Source organism: Nicotiana sylvestris, chromosome 4 (genome assembly GCF_000393655.2).
Source record: "Nicotiana sylvestris chromosome 4, ASM39365v2, whole genome shotgun sequence".
Classification (NCBI taxonomy): Eukaryota; Viridiplantae; Streptophyta; class Magnoliopsida; order Solanales; family Solanaceae; genus Nicotiana; species Nicotiana sylvestris.
Window position 1 is genome coordinate 147896607 of NC_091060.1, and position 12911 is coordinate 147909517.

The window sequence follows — 12911 nt, forward strand, 5'->3', positions numbered from 1 at the left end:
AAGCAATCCTTTCCTTATACTTGTGTTTCCTTTTGATGTCTCTCTTCTCTTCCCCTTTTTTTATAAGGCAGAGGGCTGACTTGGAGACTAACAAACTTGAAGGTTTGGCAAACCTGAAGACATAGAGAATCTTTGGACTTTAATGCAAATACTTGACATCCTCCTAAAATCGGCCGATCGAAGATATCAATTTACCATGGAGGGTTGCCTCCTTTAAATCAAATGAGGTCAAAGTTCAGTAGGAGGAGGACATTTCAGCTTGATCTTACATTCCTTCATACTTCATTCGAACAACAATTGGGGCAATATGTATCTTTTGAACTTATGCGACTGAACTTAGAATGAAACTCTAAGCTGCCTACGTACCTCGGTGAAGAGGATCAAGTCATACCGTAGTTCAGACTAGGTAGATTCTTTTTCTTTTTTTTTTTACCGCCTCTTTTGAGATTTTCAACCTAGCAGACTTTTTTTTACATCCTAACTTTTTCCTAGGCCGCCTCTTTCGAGATTTTCAACCTAACGGACTTTTTTTTTGGGTCGTACATAGTTTATACTCTTGCGGGCTAGGAGTGTAGCAACATACAGTTTAGGCTCGTGCGTCAAGGAGCGTTGCAACTTCAAGAATAATACTTCTTCAAAAACTTGCCATTGATAGGGCCGATCCTCATACCATCTATATCAACCAGCTTGTAAGCCCCACTTGAGTAAGCTTCTTGTACGACATATGGCCCATCCTATTTTGAAGTGAACTTCCGTACATGTTTATTGAAAGTAATTATGGGTCTTCGTACGACAAGGACTTGATCTCCTACTTGAAAGGATCTCGGGCGAACACTTTTATTGAAGGCGCGAGATAATCGAGCTTGATAACATTTAAGACTCTGTTGAGCTTCCAATCTCTTTTCATCAAGAGCTTCCAACTCTGCTAAACCGAAGTCGAACATTTTCTTTATCAGTGATCCCTTCTTGAATAGCCAGTCATAACGAAGGTATTTGACGCTCAAGTAGCAAGACGACTTCGACTCCATAAACGAGTGAATAAGGAGTCGCCTGTGTTAGCATGCGATGAGTCGTCCTATATGCCCATAGAGCTTCTTCCATACGGTCATTCCAATCTCGTTTGGATTTGGAGACGACTTTCTTTAACAAGTTGCATAGAGTCTTGTTGAATGCCTCAGCTAGACCATTGGCGGTAGCATTGTACATCGAAGAGTTACGTTGCTTGAAGCCAAAGAGCTCACAAATCTTGTTCATCAACCTATTGTCGAACGACTTTCCATTATCCGTTATTATGTAACGGGAAATGCCAAAGCAATAGATGATGTTTACTCAGATGAAACTTGCAACATTTTCCTTCTTTACCTCCTTAAGAGCAACAACTTCAGCCCATTTTGAGAAGTAGCCAGTTGTAGCCAAGATGTATAGGTGGCCACCAGAGGACTTTGGCAGTGGTCCAACAACATCCAATCCCCAAGCATCAAATGGCCAGGATGCAATAGTCGGGTGCAACACTTTAGGAGGTTGATGAATAAAATTCGCATGGAATTGACAAGCCTTGCATTTTCGGGCGTAGTCCAAGCAATCTTTTACCATCGTTGGCCAATAATATCCCATCCTTTTTATATGGAAGTGGAGCTTTGGTCCAGACTAGTGTGACCCACATACCCCAGAATGTGCCTCTTGCAAAGCTTGGAGCGCTTCTTCTTCTCATAGGCATCGCAAGAGTACTCCCTCGAACGACCTTCTGTATAGAGTATCCTTATAGTAAAGGAAGCGAGGTGCATGACGACGGATTTCAGTCCTTCCCCTCGGATTTTCTGGAAGTATCCCATAGCATAAGTAGTTGATAATGGGTTGTTGCCATTCTTCTTTCTCAACTTCAGAAACAACAACAAGATGCTTGAGTTCATTTTCTTTACCTTCATTCTCATTTAGCGGTGGTACTACCCATTTTTGGCAGACAGTAACTTGCGCTTGGTCAGGCAGGGCTAATGATGAAGCTAGAGCAGCTAAAACATCATCCTTCTTATTTTCTTTCCTTGGCATATGCTGAATAGTCACATCCCCAAGCCACCCCATCAACTTTTTAGTGTAATCATGATATGGGCGTAGTTTAGGCTTTTTGACCTCGTAACTACCCAAAAGTTGATTGACCACTAATTGGGAGTCACCAAAGACTTGCAATTGCAATTGCTTCATATCAACGGCCATTTTAAGCCCAAGTATTAATGTTTGATACTCATCAACATTGTTGGAACAAAGTTGTGTGAAGGTGAAGGAGTAGGGTAAGACTTCACCTTGGGGAGTGACAAATACTACGCCAGCCCCGGCTCCCGCATGATGCATAGCACCATTAAAGTACATCTTCCATGGAGGTTAAACTTCAACTACCATTGCATACTCATCAGGTAACTCATCAGTTAGCTCCCAGTCATTAGGTATCGGATGATCTTCCAAGAAGTCTGCCAATGCTTGTCCTTTTACAACCTTTTGAGGGATGTACAAAATATCGAATTGTTGAATTTGGAGGTACCATCTCGCTAGTCGATCACTAAGAACAGGTTTTGATATCACGAACTTGATAGGATTTGCTTTAGAAACAAAACGGATAACATGAGCTTGAAAGTAGTGCTTCAACTTTTGAATTGAGAAGACTAGCGCCAAACAAAACTTTTCAATTGGCGAATAATTCAACTCGGTAGGTGTCATCATCCTGCTCAGGTGGTAAAGAGAGTTTTCTTTCCCCTTACTATTTTCTTGGTCCAACAGTGCTCCAACAGACCTTTCCCGCGCCGCAATGTATAGTATCAATAGCTTTCCAGGTATAGGAACTGCTAAAACTGGAGGCTTCATCAAGTAGGTTTTGATACTTTCGAAGGCATTGATACAAGCCTGGTCCCACTTGAAAGGAACACCTTTCTTCATGAGGCGACTAAACGGTTGGCACCTCCCAGCCATGTTTGATATGAATCTTCTAAGGTATGCTAGCTTTTCTTGCAGACTTTTCAATTCGTGGATATCTCGAGGCTCAGGCATTTTCAAAATGGTATCCACTTTGGCTTGATCAATTTCGATCCCTCGATGTCGGACAATGAAACCAAGGAACTTTCCAGAAGTAACTCCAAAGGCACATTTCAATGGATTCATCCTAAGTTGGTATCTTCGGAGAAATTCAAATACCATCCTCAAGTCTTTCATGTGGTCTCCCTTCTCTCTTGATTTTACCACCAAGTCATCAACATAGCATTCAACATTCTTATGGAGAAGATCATAGAAAATATTCTACACAGCCCTTTGGTAAGTAGCACCAGCGTTCTTCAAGCCAAAAGGTATTACCTTGTAGCAATAAATACCCTTTGGGGTACGGAATGCAATAAGCTCTTCATCTTTTGGTGCCATGCATATTTGGTTATAGCCCGACGAATCGTCCATAAATGACATTGCCTCGTACCCAGTAGTAGCATCAACCATCAGTTCTGGAATGGGAAACGGGAACGCATCTTTCGGATATGCATTGTTAAGATCCCTAAAGTCAACACACACTCGAATCTGGTCATTTTTCTTCCTTACAGGGACAATACTTGAAACCCATGTTGGGTACTTAACTTCACGAATAAAGTCAGCTTCGATGAGTTTGTTAACTTCTGTTACAATCAAGGGAACCAAGTCCAACCTAAAATGCCTTTGAGCTTGTTTAACAGGACGAGCACCATTTTTGACTGCAAGGTGATGGACTGCTACTTTTGGGTCCAAGCCAAACATCTCTTTGTAACTCCAAGAAAATACATCCCTGAACTCTTTGAGTAATTCAATATAAGTGCTCTCTTCGTCAGCTTCAAGTAAAGCACTTAGGTAGGTGGGTCTTGGTTATTCATCGGTGCCAAGGTTAACTTCTCTTAAGGCATCAACTGTCGTCTTCACTCCTTCTTCAAGTTCAGGTGGAGCATCTTTCGCATCTTCATCTTTTTGAGGGTCCCCATCATTGAAGGATATGTGATAACACGGCAAAACATCCTCCAATTCCGCATTATCTTCCATCGAAATGGAATTCCATTCTTGATTTGTCCAGTAACATGATACGAAGAACCTACACTTTCTTCGTCTTCATCACGTTCCTTAGTATAGACCACAGTATATGTCTTTACCTTAAGTACTTCTTTACATGAAACTACAAGTTTTGTTTGTCGCCTCATTCTAGAAGGAACCAAACTTTGGAAATCCTTAGAGATCTCCTGGATTTTGGGTGAAGTGGGTGTTCTTATGCTTTAAAAATTTCTCCGGAACTTGTTCCCCTTCTTTAGTGGACCCAATCTTTCAAACACGAAGGTCCTCACAGGTGATCTTCCAAGTCGATCAAAGACAGAAGGCTTGTTAGAAGTGGCTGATTCATCTTCTACAGTGATATAGTTGTTGCTCGCCCTTTTTATTGAGATGCGCACTGGTGATAGTTGCTTGTATCCCAAACCTTCACATGGTTGCCTTGTTGCAGCTTCCGATGGGAGCTTCCCTAACTTTGACGGCTCATTGGGATTGTATCCAGCTTTTGCAAATAGCTTGTAAGCGTTAGGGTCAAAACCTTCATCTGTTCGCTTTGTACGGAGTGCCACATTCTGCAAACGATTTTGGGCTAAACCCTGCAAGTGGTATTGAGGACGACTTTACTGCCTCAATTCGTTTGACCGGAAGAGTTAACTCCTTTAGCATGTTGGCTTCGCGATTAGATGATTCACTTTCATCTTTCTTCCTTTTAGGGATATATTGGAGTGCTGGACTTACTTTCTTGCCATAAGACGTAACATTCCCTCTATAAGACTTATTCATGTTGGGTTGTACCTCCTTACTAACAGCTTTGGCTTCATCAGTAGTCACCTCTTCTCTTTTAGTTGAGGGCTCTTTATTCTTGCTTTTCATGCCATCATCAGCTTTCAGCTCCTTTATAACGCGGTTCTTCAAGTAGAACTTTGCATTGACGAAGTGTGACTCAGCCTCGATGAATGGCTCATCATCAGCAACTACCGTTTTCTCGACTTCACCCTCGTAGTATTTTAAACATTGATGATAGGTAGATGGAATTACTTTATTCTCATGTATCCAAGGCCTCCCTAGCAAAACAATGTATGAAGTCTTCGCGTCGATCACATGCAACCATGCACTTGATTGCATATCTTCAATAGTGATTCCCAGCCTGATCGCGCCTATGGCTCTTTGCCCCCCTTGGTTGAATCTTTGGATCATCACATGACTTTCTGAGAGTTCGTTCATGGGAATAACAAGTTCTTTCACAGTATGTATTGGCAAAATGTTCACTGAGGATCCTCCATCAACCAACATTCGATTTACCCTTTCATCGCGCATATAGCCAACCAGGTACAATGGGCGGTTATGAGGAGTGTCACTTAGCAAAGGATCGTCATTTGTGAATGAGACCTTTTCCACACAATCATTAACTTCTTGAGGAGTGGACTCGATGGGTTTTTCCGAAGATGGCACCAACAGTAAGTCATCACTCTTTTCTTCCCCTTTGTGAGCATGGCAATAAGAGGTATCAATGCCCTCATGGAAAATCTTCATGCGGAACCAACTTGGTAAGAACTCCTCCAAGGTCACTAGATGTCGTGGCTTTTGAGGATGGTGCTTCTCCACTTTTGCTTTCTTCAAATGCCTAAATGGATTCTTTTTCATTGGTCTTTTTACCACCATTTTATTTGTTGGTTGTTCTACTGATTCTTTTCGTGGGCTCTTTTTGTGGCGCCTACGACGAGTCACCAACGTCCAACCTTCATCATCATTAGGTTTGTCGTCTTCAACTTTGTTGTTCTCCAGTAATTCTTCATTTTTGATTCCTTTTAAACTGCATAACTCCTCTAGATTGAATGAGCCAAAAGTGATAGAGACTTGGTTCGCGCTTGCTTTCTCATTTTCAAGCACGATCGTCTTTTCGCGAGCCAAATCCATGACTTTATCCTTGAAGACAAAGCACTTCTCTAGAGGGTGGCTTACAAGTCGGTGATATTTGCAGTAGTTTAGGTCATTTGTTTTCCCAGATTCATTTGGTCGCTTCATCTCTGGAAGCTCAATGAGATTTAATTCAAGGAGTTCTTCAAAGATAGCTGGCACATCGGAATCTAGAAATGGGTATTATTTCTCTTGCATTTCTTTTAGAATCAATTTTCCACTTGGATTGTCTTGAAAAAAAGTGGATTTCATACTCTGCTTCTTACTCACCTTCGTCGTGAACTTCATAGGTGACGTATTGACATTCATAGCTTCTTTGCTTTCAGACTTGGGTACGAACTTTCCCCATTTCCTGACTTCTTGCTTGTCATTCGCTTTGCGAAGTTCATAGATGGGTAGCCTTTCATTTCCAGCGGAGGCCATGCTCAATTCCATGTTATGGGCACGAGTTGCAAGTTCTTCAAATGTGCTTGGCTTGATACCTTGAAAGATGTAGCGTAATCCCCAATGCATGCCTTGGATGCACATCTCTATGCCTGAAGCTTCACTAAGCCTGTGTTTGTAGTTGAGGCTTGCATTCCTCCAACGATTGATAAAGTCGATAACTGGTTCCCCTTTCGTTGACGAGTATTTGTAAGCTCTATCATACTCACCGTGCGTCTTGTGCTATAAAAGCGATTGAGGAATTCTTGCTCTAGTTGATCCCAGTTGTCGATAGATCCAGCCTCGAGGTCCGTGTACCAGTCAAAAGCATTTCCTTTTAGCGAGCGGACAAACTACTTGATGAGGTAATCTCCATAAGTCCCAGCATTGTTGCACGTATCCACGAAGTGTGCAACATGTTGCTTTGGGTTACCTTTACCATCAAACTGTTGAAACTTTGGAGGTTGATAGCCAGCATACATCTTCAACATATCGACCCTTGCAATGTACGACTTTGCATATGTAAGGGAGAATTTGGCAGCAACTTCATATTTGTTCTTAATGGTTCCTTCGATGAAATCCTTCAGTTGATCGATTGGAATCATCCCTTCAGATGAGACAGGGATAGCCTTAGTGGATGTTGCTTGTCTTGGGGAAGAGTCACTCTCTAGAACTTCTGGGAGCTTGCTGGGTGTATGGGTAGATTCTTCTTTCATCAAGATTCCCACCCTGTCTATTAGCTTGTCAATTCTAGCCTCTTGATTTTGCATGCATTTGGTCAAGCCAGCGATTGCTTCCGTCAAGTTTGCCAACTGCTCCTCCATAGATGAAGTGTTTGTCACCATGGCTTGCATGATTGTCGTGGATGACGGAGAGTAGCATGAATTTTCACACAGATTGATCCTTAAGTGGCTCATGCTATATGGTGTAAGTAGGGAGGATCCATCGCTTGAAGCATCATCATCTTCCTTCACAGCAGAGTGCTTGGAGCTGGAGAGGTCAAGCAGAGCAAGAGTTTTCTTGATCTTTTCAGCAACATCACTTCCTCCTTCAGATGCATTTGTGGAAGATCTTGCTCCTTTTGAGGATGAAGATCCAAAAACAGGGGTTGATGCGGACGGTACTTGGGGTGCTTGTTGTCCTAAAGAGCTTGCTTTGCTCCTCGTAATTGGTCCGAAGCTTCCAAAGGTGACATCGAGGATGCTTTCCACATCAGCATATAACCTGGAGTTAGCAACCTTGGTGGATGTTGATCTGGAGTTGATTTTCTTCGAAGCCATTTCAATGTTCTTGAACTTTGGTAATTGAAAAGTTGAGATGAGAGGTAGAGATTGTCCCACTGGGCGTGCCAGAATTTGTAGACAATAAATTTGCATCGGAAAAATAAGACCAAGACCAAAAAATATTGCAACAATCATAGTATTTTATTTCGAATATTTGAGTGTTACAATCTCTATGAATCCTCTGATTCTTCCTTCCAATAGTAAATAAATTCAAGGGCCTTTGAGCTTGATCTTGAATATGTATTTGTTGCCTCGAACGATGATCTTGTTCTTGAGCTTGAGCTTGATTGCTTGAACTTGACCTTGATTTGTTCTTCGTTCTTGAACTTGCACTTGATTTCTTGAACTTGAACTTGAAGCTTGAAACTTGTGGACAAATTTGCAGTGTTTGCTCCACGAGCTCTTTCTTGCTTCTTGTTATAACTTCTGGTGTCTTCTGAGTTATGAAGACCCTTATTTATAGTTGTGGAAGGGAGGAGTCATGATAAGAACAAACTCTTTCTGATCAATCAAATTGAAGTGTGACAGGACCGCATTTGGTTGGCCAGGACATGTCACTTGCATATGTGGTGCGATTTCATTGGCCTTTTAGTATGCTGGGCATGCCTTGTCATTTTGACACATGGCACGATCCTATTGGCTCTTTCGTTTGACTTGGCATGCCACGTCATTTGACACGTGACACCAAACTGGACCTCTAGAAAGATGACATCTTGGGCTTGATGAAGTGGGCTCATCACTCTAGCCCAACTAAATGGGCTAGCCCAATGGATTAAGACATATTTATTTAACTCATATGTATTGGACTTATATAATTAATTCAATTATATTAGCCCATAATATTTATTTGGAACAATATATCTTGAATTTAAAATATAGTCCAAATTATGTAATAAATTTAATTCTAATACAATTTATATGCCTACAGAGTCTAAAAACCTACCTTGCAAGAAGCTGCCGTATCAAAGGAGGTATGAACCAAAATCATGAACTATGTATTTTAAATTGATATGGCTGCCCAAAATTTTCACTTGAAGATCAATTTTGGAATTTTTCAAAAATTTTAAAAACTCCAAAAAGTTGTTTATCAAAATTCACTTAGATCACTAACAAAACTTTCAAAATAACCCAAAAAATTATACTCATGTTCAAACACAACTCTAATTTTCAAATACTATTTTCACTTAAAAGAATTTAGACTTTTTTTTGGAATTTTACAATTCTTATGTCCAAACGCCCACAAAGTAATAGTAATACCAAAATAAATTAGGGTAAAGGAAGTAGTATTCAATTTTCATATATTTTTAATATTAAATATTTTGGTTAATTAACATTTTTTATCGTTAAAACTCCTTTGTGTTTAAGAAAGTTCTGCACCAAATTCTAGGGAAAAATAAACGTTGTGGGACCATGTATAAAAGGTTGGAATTAAGAGCAACAGAAAATAGCCTGGTGCAAATGCAGACAAAGCTGAAAGATGCACAATCTCTGTTTTATACCTTGTTTGGCCAAGCTTATTTTTGGTTAAAAGTATTTTTTTTTGGCCAAAAATTGAGGTGTTTGGCCAAACTTCTGGAAGGAAAAAAGTGCTTTTGAGGAGAAGCAGAAGCAGTTTTGGAGAAGAGAAAAAAGTAGCTTATCTCCAAAAGCACCTTTTTGAGAAACACTTTGAGAAAAATATACTTAGAAGCAGTTTTTTAAAGCTTGGCCAAACACTAATTGGTGCTCAGAAATGTTTTTCAAATTAATTAGCCAAACATAAACTGCTTCTCACCAAAAGTACTTTTGAGAAAAACACTTTTGAAAAAAGCACTTCTCAAAATAAGCTAATTTTTGCAGCTTGGCCAAACGGGCTATTATAAGGTTGGAATTAGTAAAACTTGTATTATAATGCATTTTACATTAAAAATGATTTATTAATTAAAATGCAGTATTATACTACGTTTTCCTTTAACGGTTAACTTTTCGTTAAACTAAAACATAGTATAATACTGCATTTTAGTTAGAAATGTAACTTTTTTTAACTGTATAAAAGTATTTTAAGTCGAAAATACCATTATTTAGGTTTCAGACTCGTATTTTGTTTAAGAGAATGAAGAAGGTGCCGAGTCAAAATCTAGTAAGGCTAACAACAACCAAACTTGGCACATCAGTCATCATTATTCAAATTTCAAAGGTCTCTTTTTCTTGGCGAGTTCGAAACTGAAATGATGCCTTTTTGGACATAAAATACGTTTATACAATTTAAAAAAAGTTATATTTCTACATAAAACACAGTATAATACTGTATTTTACTTTAACGAAAAGTTAGCCGTTAAAGTAAAACGCAGTATTATACTACATTTTACTAAAAAATTATTTTTTTTATAGGAAAACGTAGTATAGTACTACGTTTAAGGAAAACGTAGTATTATACTGCGTTTTCCTATAAAAAAAATATAACCCCTCCTTCTTCCCCAAGACAGAACCAGTCGACATTTCTAAACCCCCCCACCCCACCCCGCCATTTCTGCTAGTCCCCCCCTCCTCGATTAAAAAAAAATTCTTGGGCCCCACCCGTCATACAAAAAGTGAAGAGCGTAGGTCCCGCATACAACCCAAGCCTTGGATTCCTTCTTTTGGGGTCAAATTTTCAAATTTTCGATATTTCAAAAAACATAAATCAAGGTATTCGATTTAGTTTATGTCGAAACTCGTAGAGCATATGCATATTTGTTTTCTTGAATGTGTTTCCACGTTGATTTGTGTTATGTTTGCTATTAAATTTGTATGTTATTTTTACCCGGATTAAATATTAATGTTTTAAAAAAATAGTTAAAACTTGAGAAATAATTTTTATTGTTAATGAAGTTGTTCACAAATATCTTTTACTATTTTATATGTAATTTCGTGAATGTTATGTTCATAAGTTTGTTGTTTTTATTTAGTTTAGATTTTTGCTTAAAGAATAGTGACCTTTTAGCGTAGTACAATATAGAGTTTTTTAGCGTAGTAAAATATAGAGTCTTTTAGCGTAGTAAATATAGAGCCTTTTAGCGTAGTAAAATATAGAGCCTTTTAGCATAGAATCTCTGTAGTTTAAGTATGTACTAACTACAAACTCTATCCAATTACACTTTACAAAATTAATTATTTAATTTATAAAATAAACTTACAGAACTAACAAATTAATATATGTTGTCAAATTAAATATCGAGCGTGGAACTCATACTTGTATACCCTGTCCAATTAAAAATTAATTAATTTTAATTTATAAACTAACAAAATTCTAAGAATATTGAAATTGACACACAAAAGAATTAAGGATAGCTTGGTGCTACTGGGCCTCAGATATCGAGCGTGGAACTCATGGATAATTACTCTGTCCAATTAAATAATTAATTATTTAATTTATTAAACTAACAAAGTTTTAAAAATATTGAAATTGACACACATAATAATTAAGGATAACTTGGTGCTACTGGGCCTCAAATATCGAGCCTGGAACGCATAGATAATTACTCTGTCTGATTAAATAATTAATTATTTAATTTATTATAAGACAAACACACAATTAATATTGTTTAAATTACAGTAGACGACAAGGACTTACCGCCTGTGCATCCTGGACCAGCGGCGGATCAGATATTAGTGTTACAGGGCGACCATAGATCCGCCTATGTATGGGAGGGACACGTATTGGATCAGACTGTCCGCGCCAGGAGACTGGATGACTTGTGGGACTTTTTGAGGGAGAGAGCTTTCCATGCCCGCGTAGTCCATCGCCTACGTGCTACGGGCTTCCTTAGGATTTTTGAGAGATGTAGCTCGACTGGTCACTCATCACGGTGTTGATAGAGCGGTGGCGACTGGAGACGCAGACTTTTCACCTGCCCACTGGAGAGGCCACCATCACGCTTCAGGATGTTCAGGTTTTATATGGGCTGCGTGTTGATGGACTGACCGTTGCACTGCCCCAGTATATGAGAGCTATGACGCGTCCCTAGTATTTGGATTTGCTGGGGCAGTACACTGGTTTCAGACCACAGGGTGAGGCTGCAGTTAGAGAGGGCAGTCGCATTTCTGTGACAGCTATCAGACAACATATGGAGGTATTGCACCCCGATATTACTGGTGAGACATAGGATCTCCATATTGACCGGTACACGAGGTTGCCGCTGTTCCTTCTTTTTGGGGGTGTCTTGTTCCCGAACACTTCGAAAAATCTAGTGAGTCTGCGCTTTCTGCATCATCTGCAGCAGCCAGATGAGTTACCCCAGTACAGCTGGGGTGCTGTTGTTCTAGCATACCTGTACAGGAGTATGTGTCGGGCTAGCATGGGCACCTAGGTAGACATATGTGATTTTCTGCCGCTTCTACAGGTGACAACATTTTCGAATACTCTTTTCATTACTTCAAATTCTATATAGTCAAAATGACCCTTAAATTTTATGTCAACCTTTTATCTTAGGTTTGGGCCTGGGAGCGGATCCTGCCGTTGCAGCCACCTCTACTACCACTAGAGCTGAGTGTAGCACCTCCGTTTCTCCCTCTAGCTACAAGGTGGGTTCTCCGGCATGGGAACTACCAAAGTAGTGATGCCATCATAATCTCCCCCTTGATAGGGATGTGTTAGATATGCTGGTGGCTGGACAGGTAAATATGTACCTAAACTTACTTGTTATAAATTCACTTGTGTTGCGCATACTCACTTTTATGTTATTATTTGATAGTTCATCTGGACACTATACAACGATGAGTTGCTAGTTGATCTGCCCGATTATTGCTCGGGTCGACCGACTGCTTTGGAGCACTTCCGTCCCGATAATATGCCTTGGTGTGGTGGAGCATCATGCCATAGAGCTTGTACTTCACCAGTTTGACCGTCCCCAGACTATACCGAGGGAGCCTGCATGGGTGGCTACACATTATCAGCGGGATGATTGTTCTAGGGTGGACAACGAATTTGTAGGATAGCTAGAGGCGCGGGTCCATATTTGGGACCAGCGAGAGGACTTGATTCCGCCACCACCTTCATAGATCCAGGAGGCGACTATTGAGCTCTATACATCATGGAACAACCGTCACATCCGACTGATGATCGGGAACCCCGTTCATGTACTTGGCGGTCGGTACAGACCATACGCCGGGAGGCACGAGGCACTGGTATGTTTTTGTGGGATAAGTCTTATAATTATGATATAGCGTTATTTAATTAATGTTTTAAATGTTGTGCAGGCTTTTGGGCATCACATGTTCTACCAGTTGGGA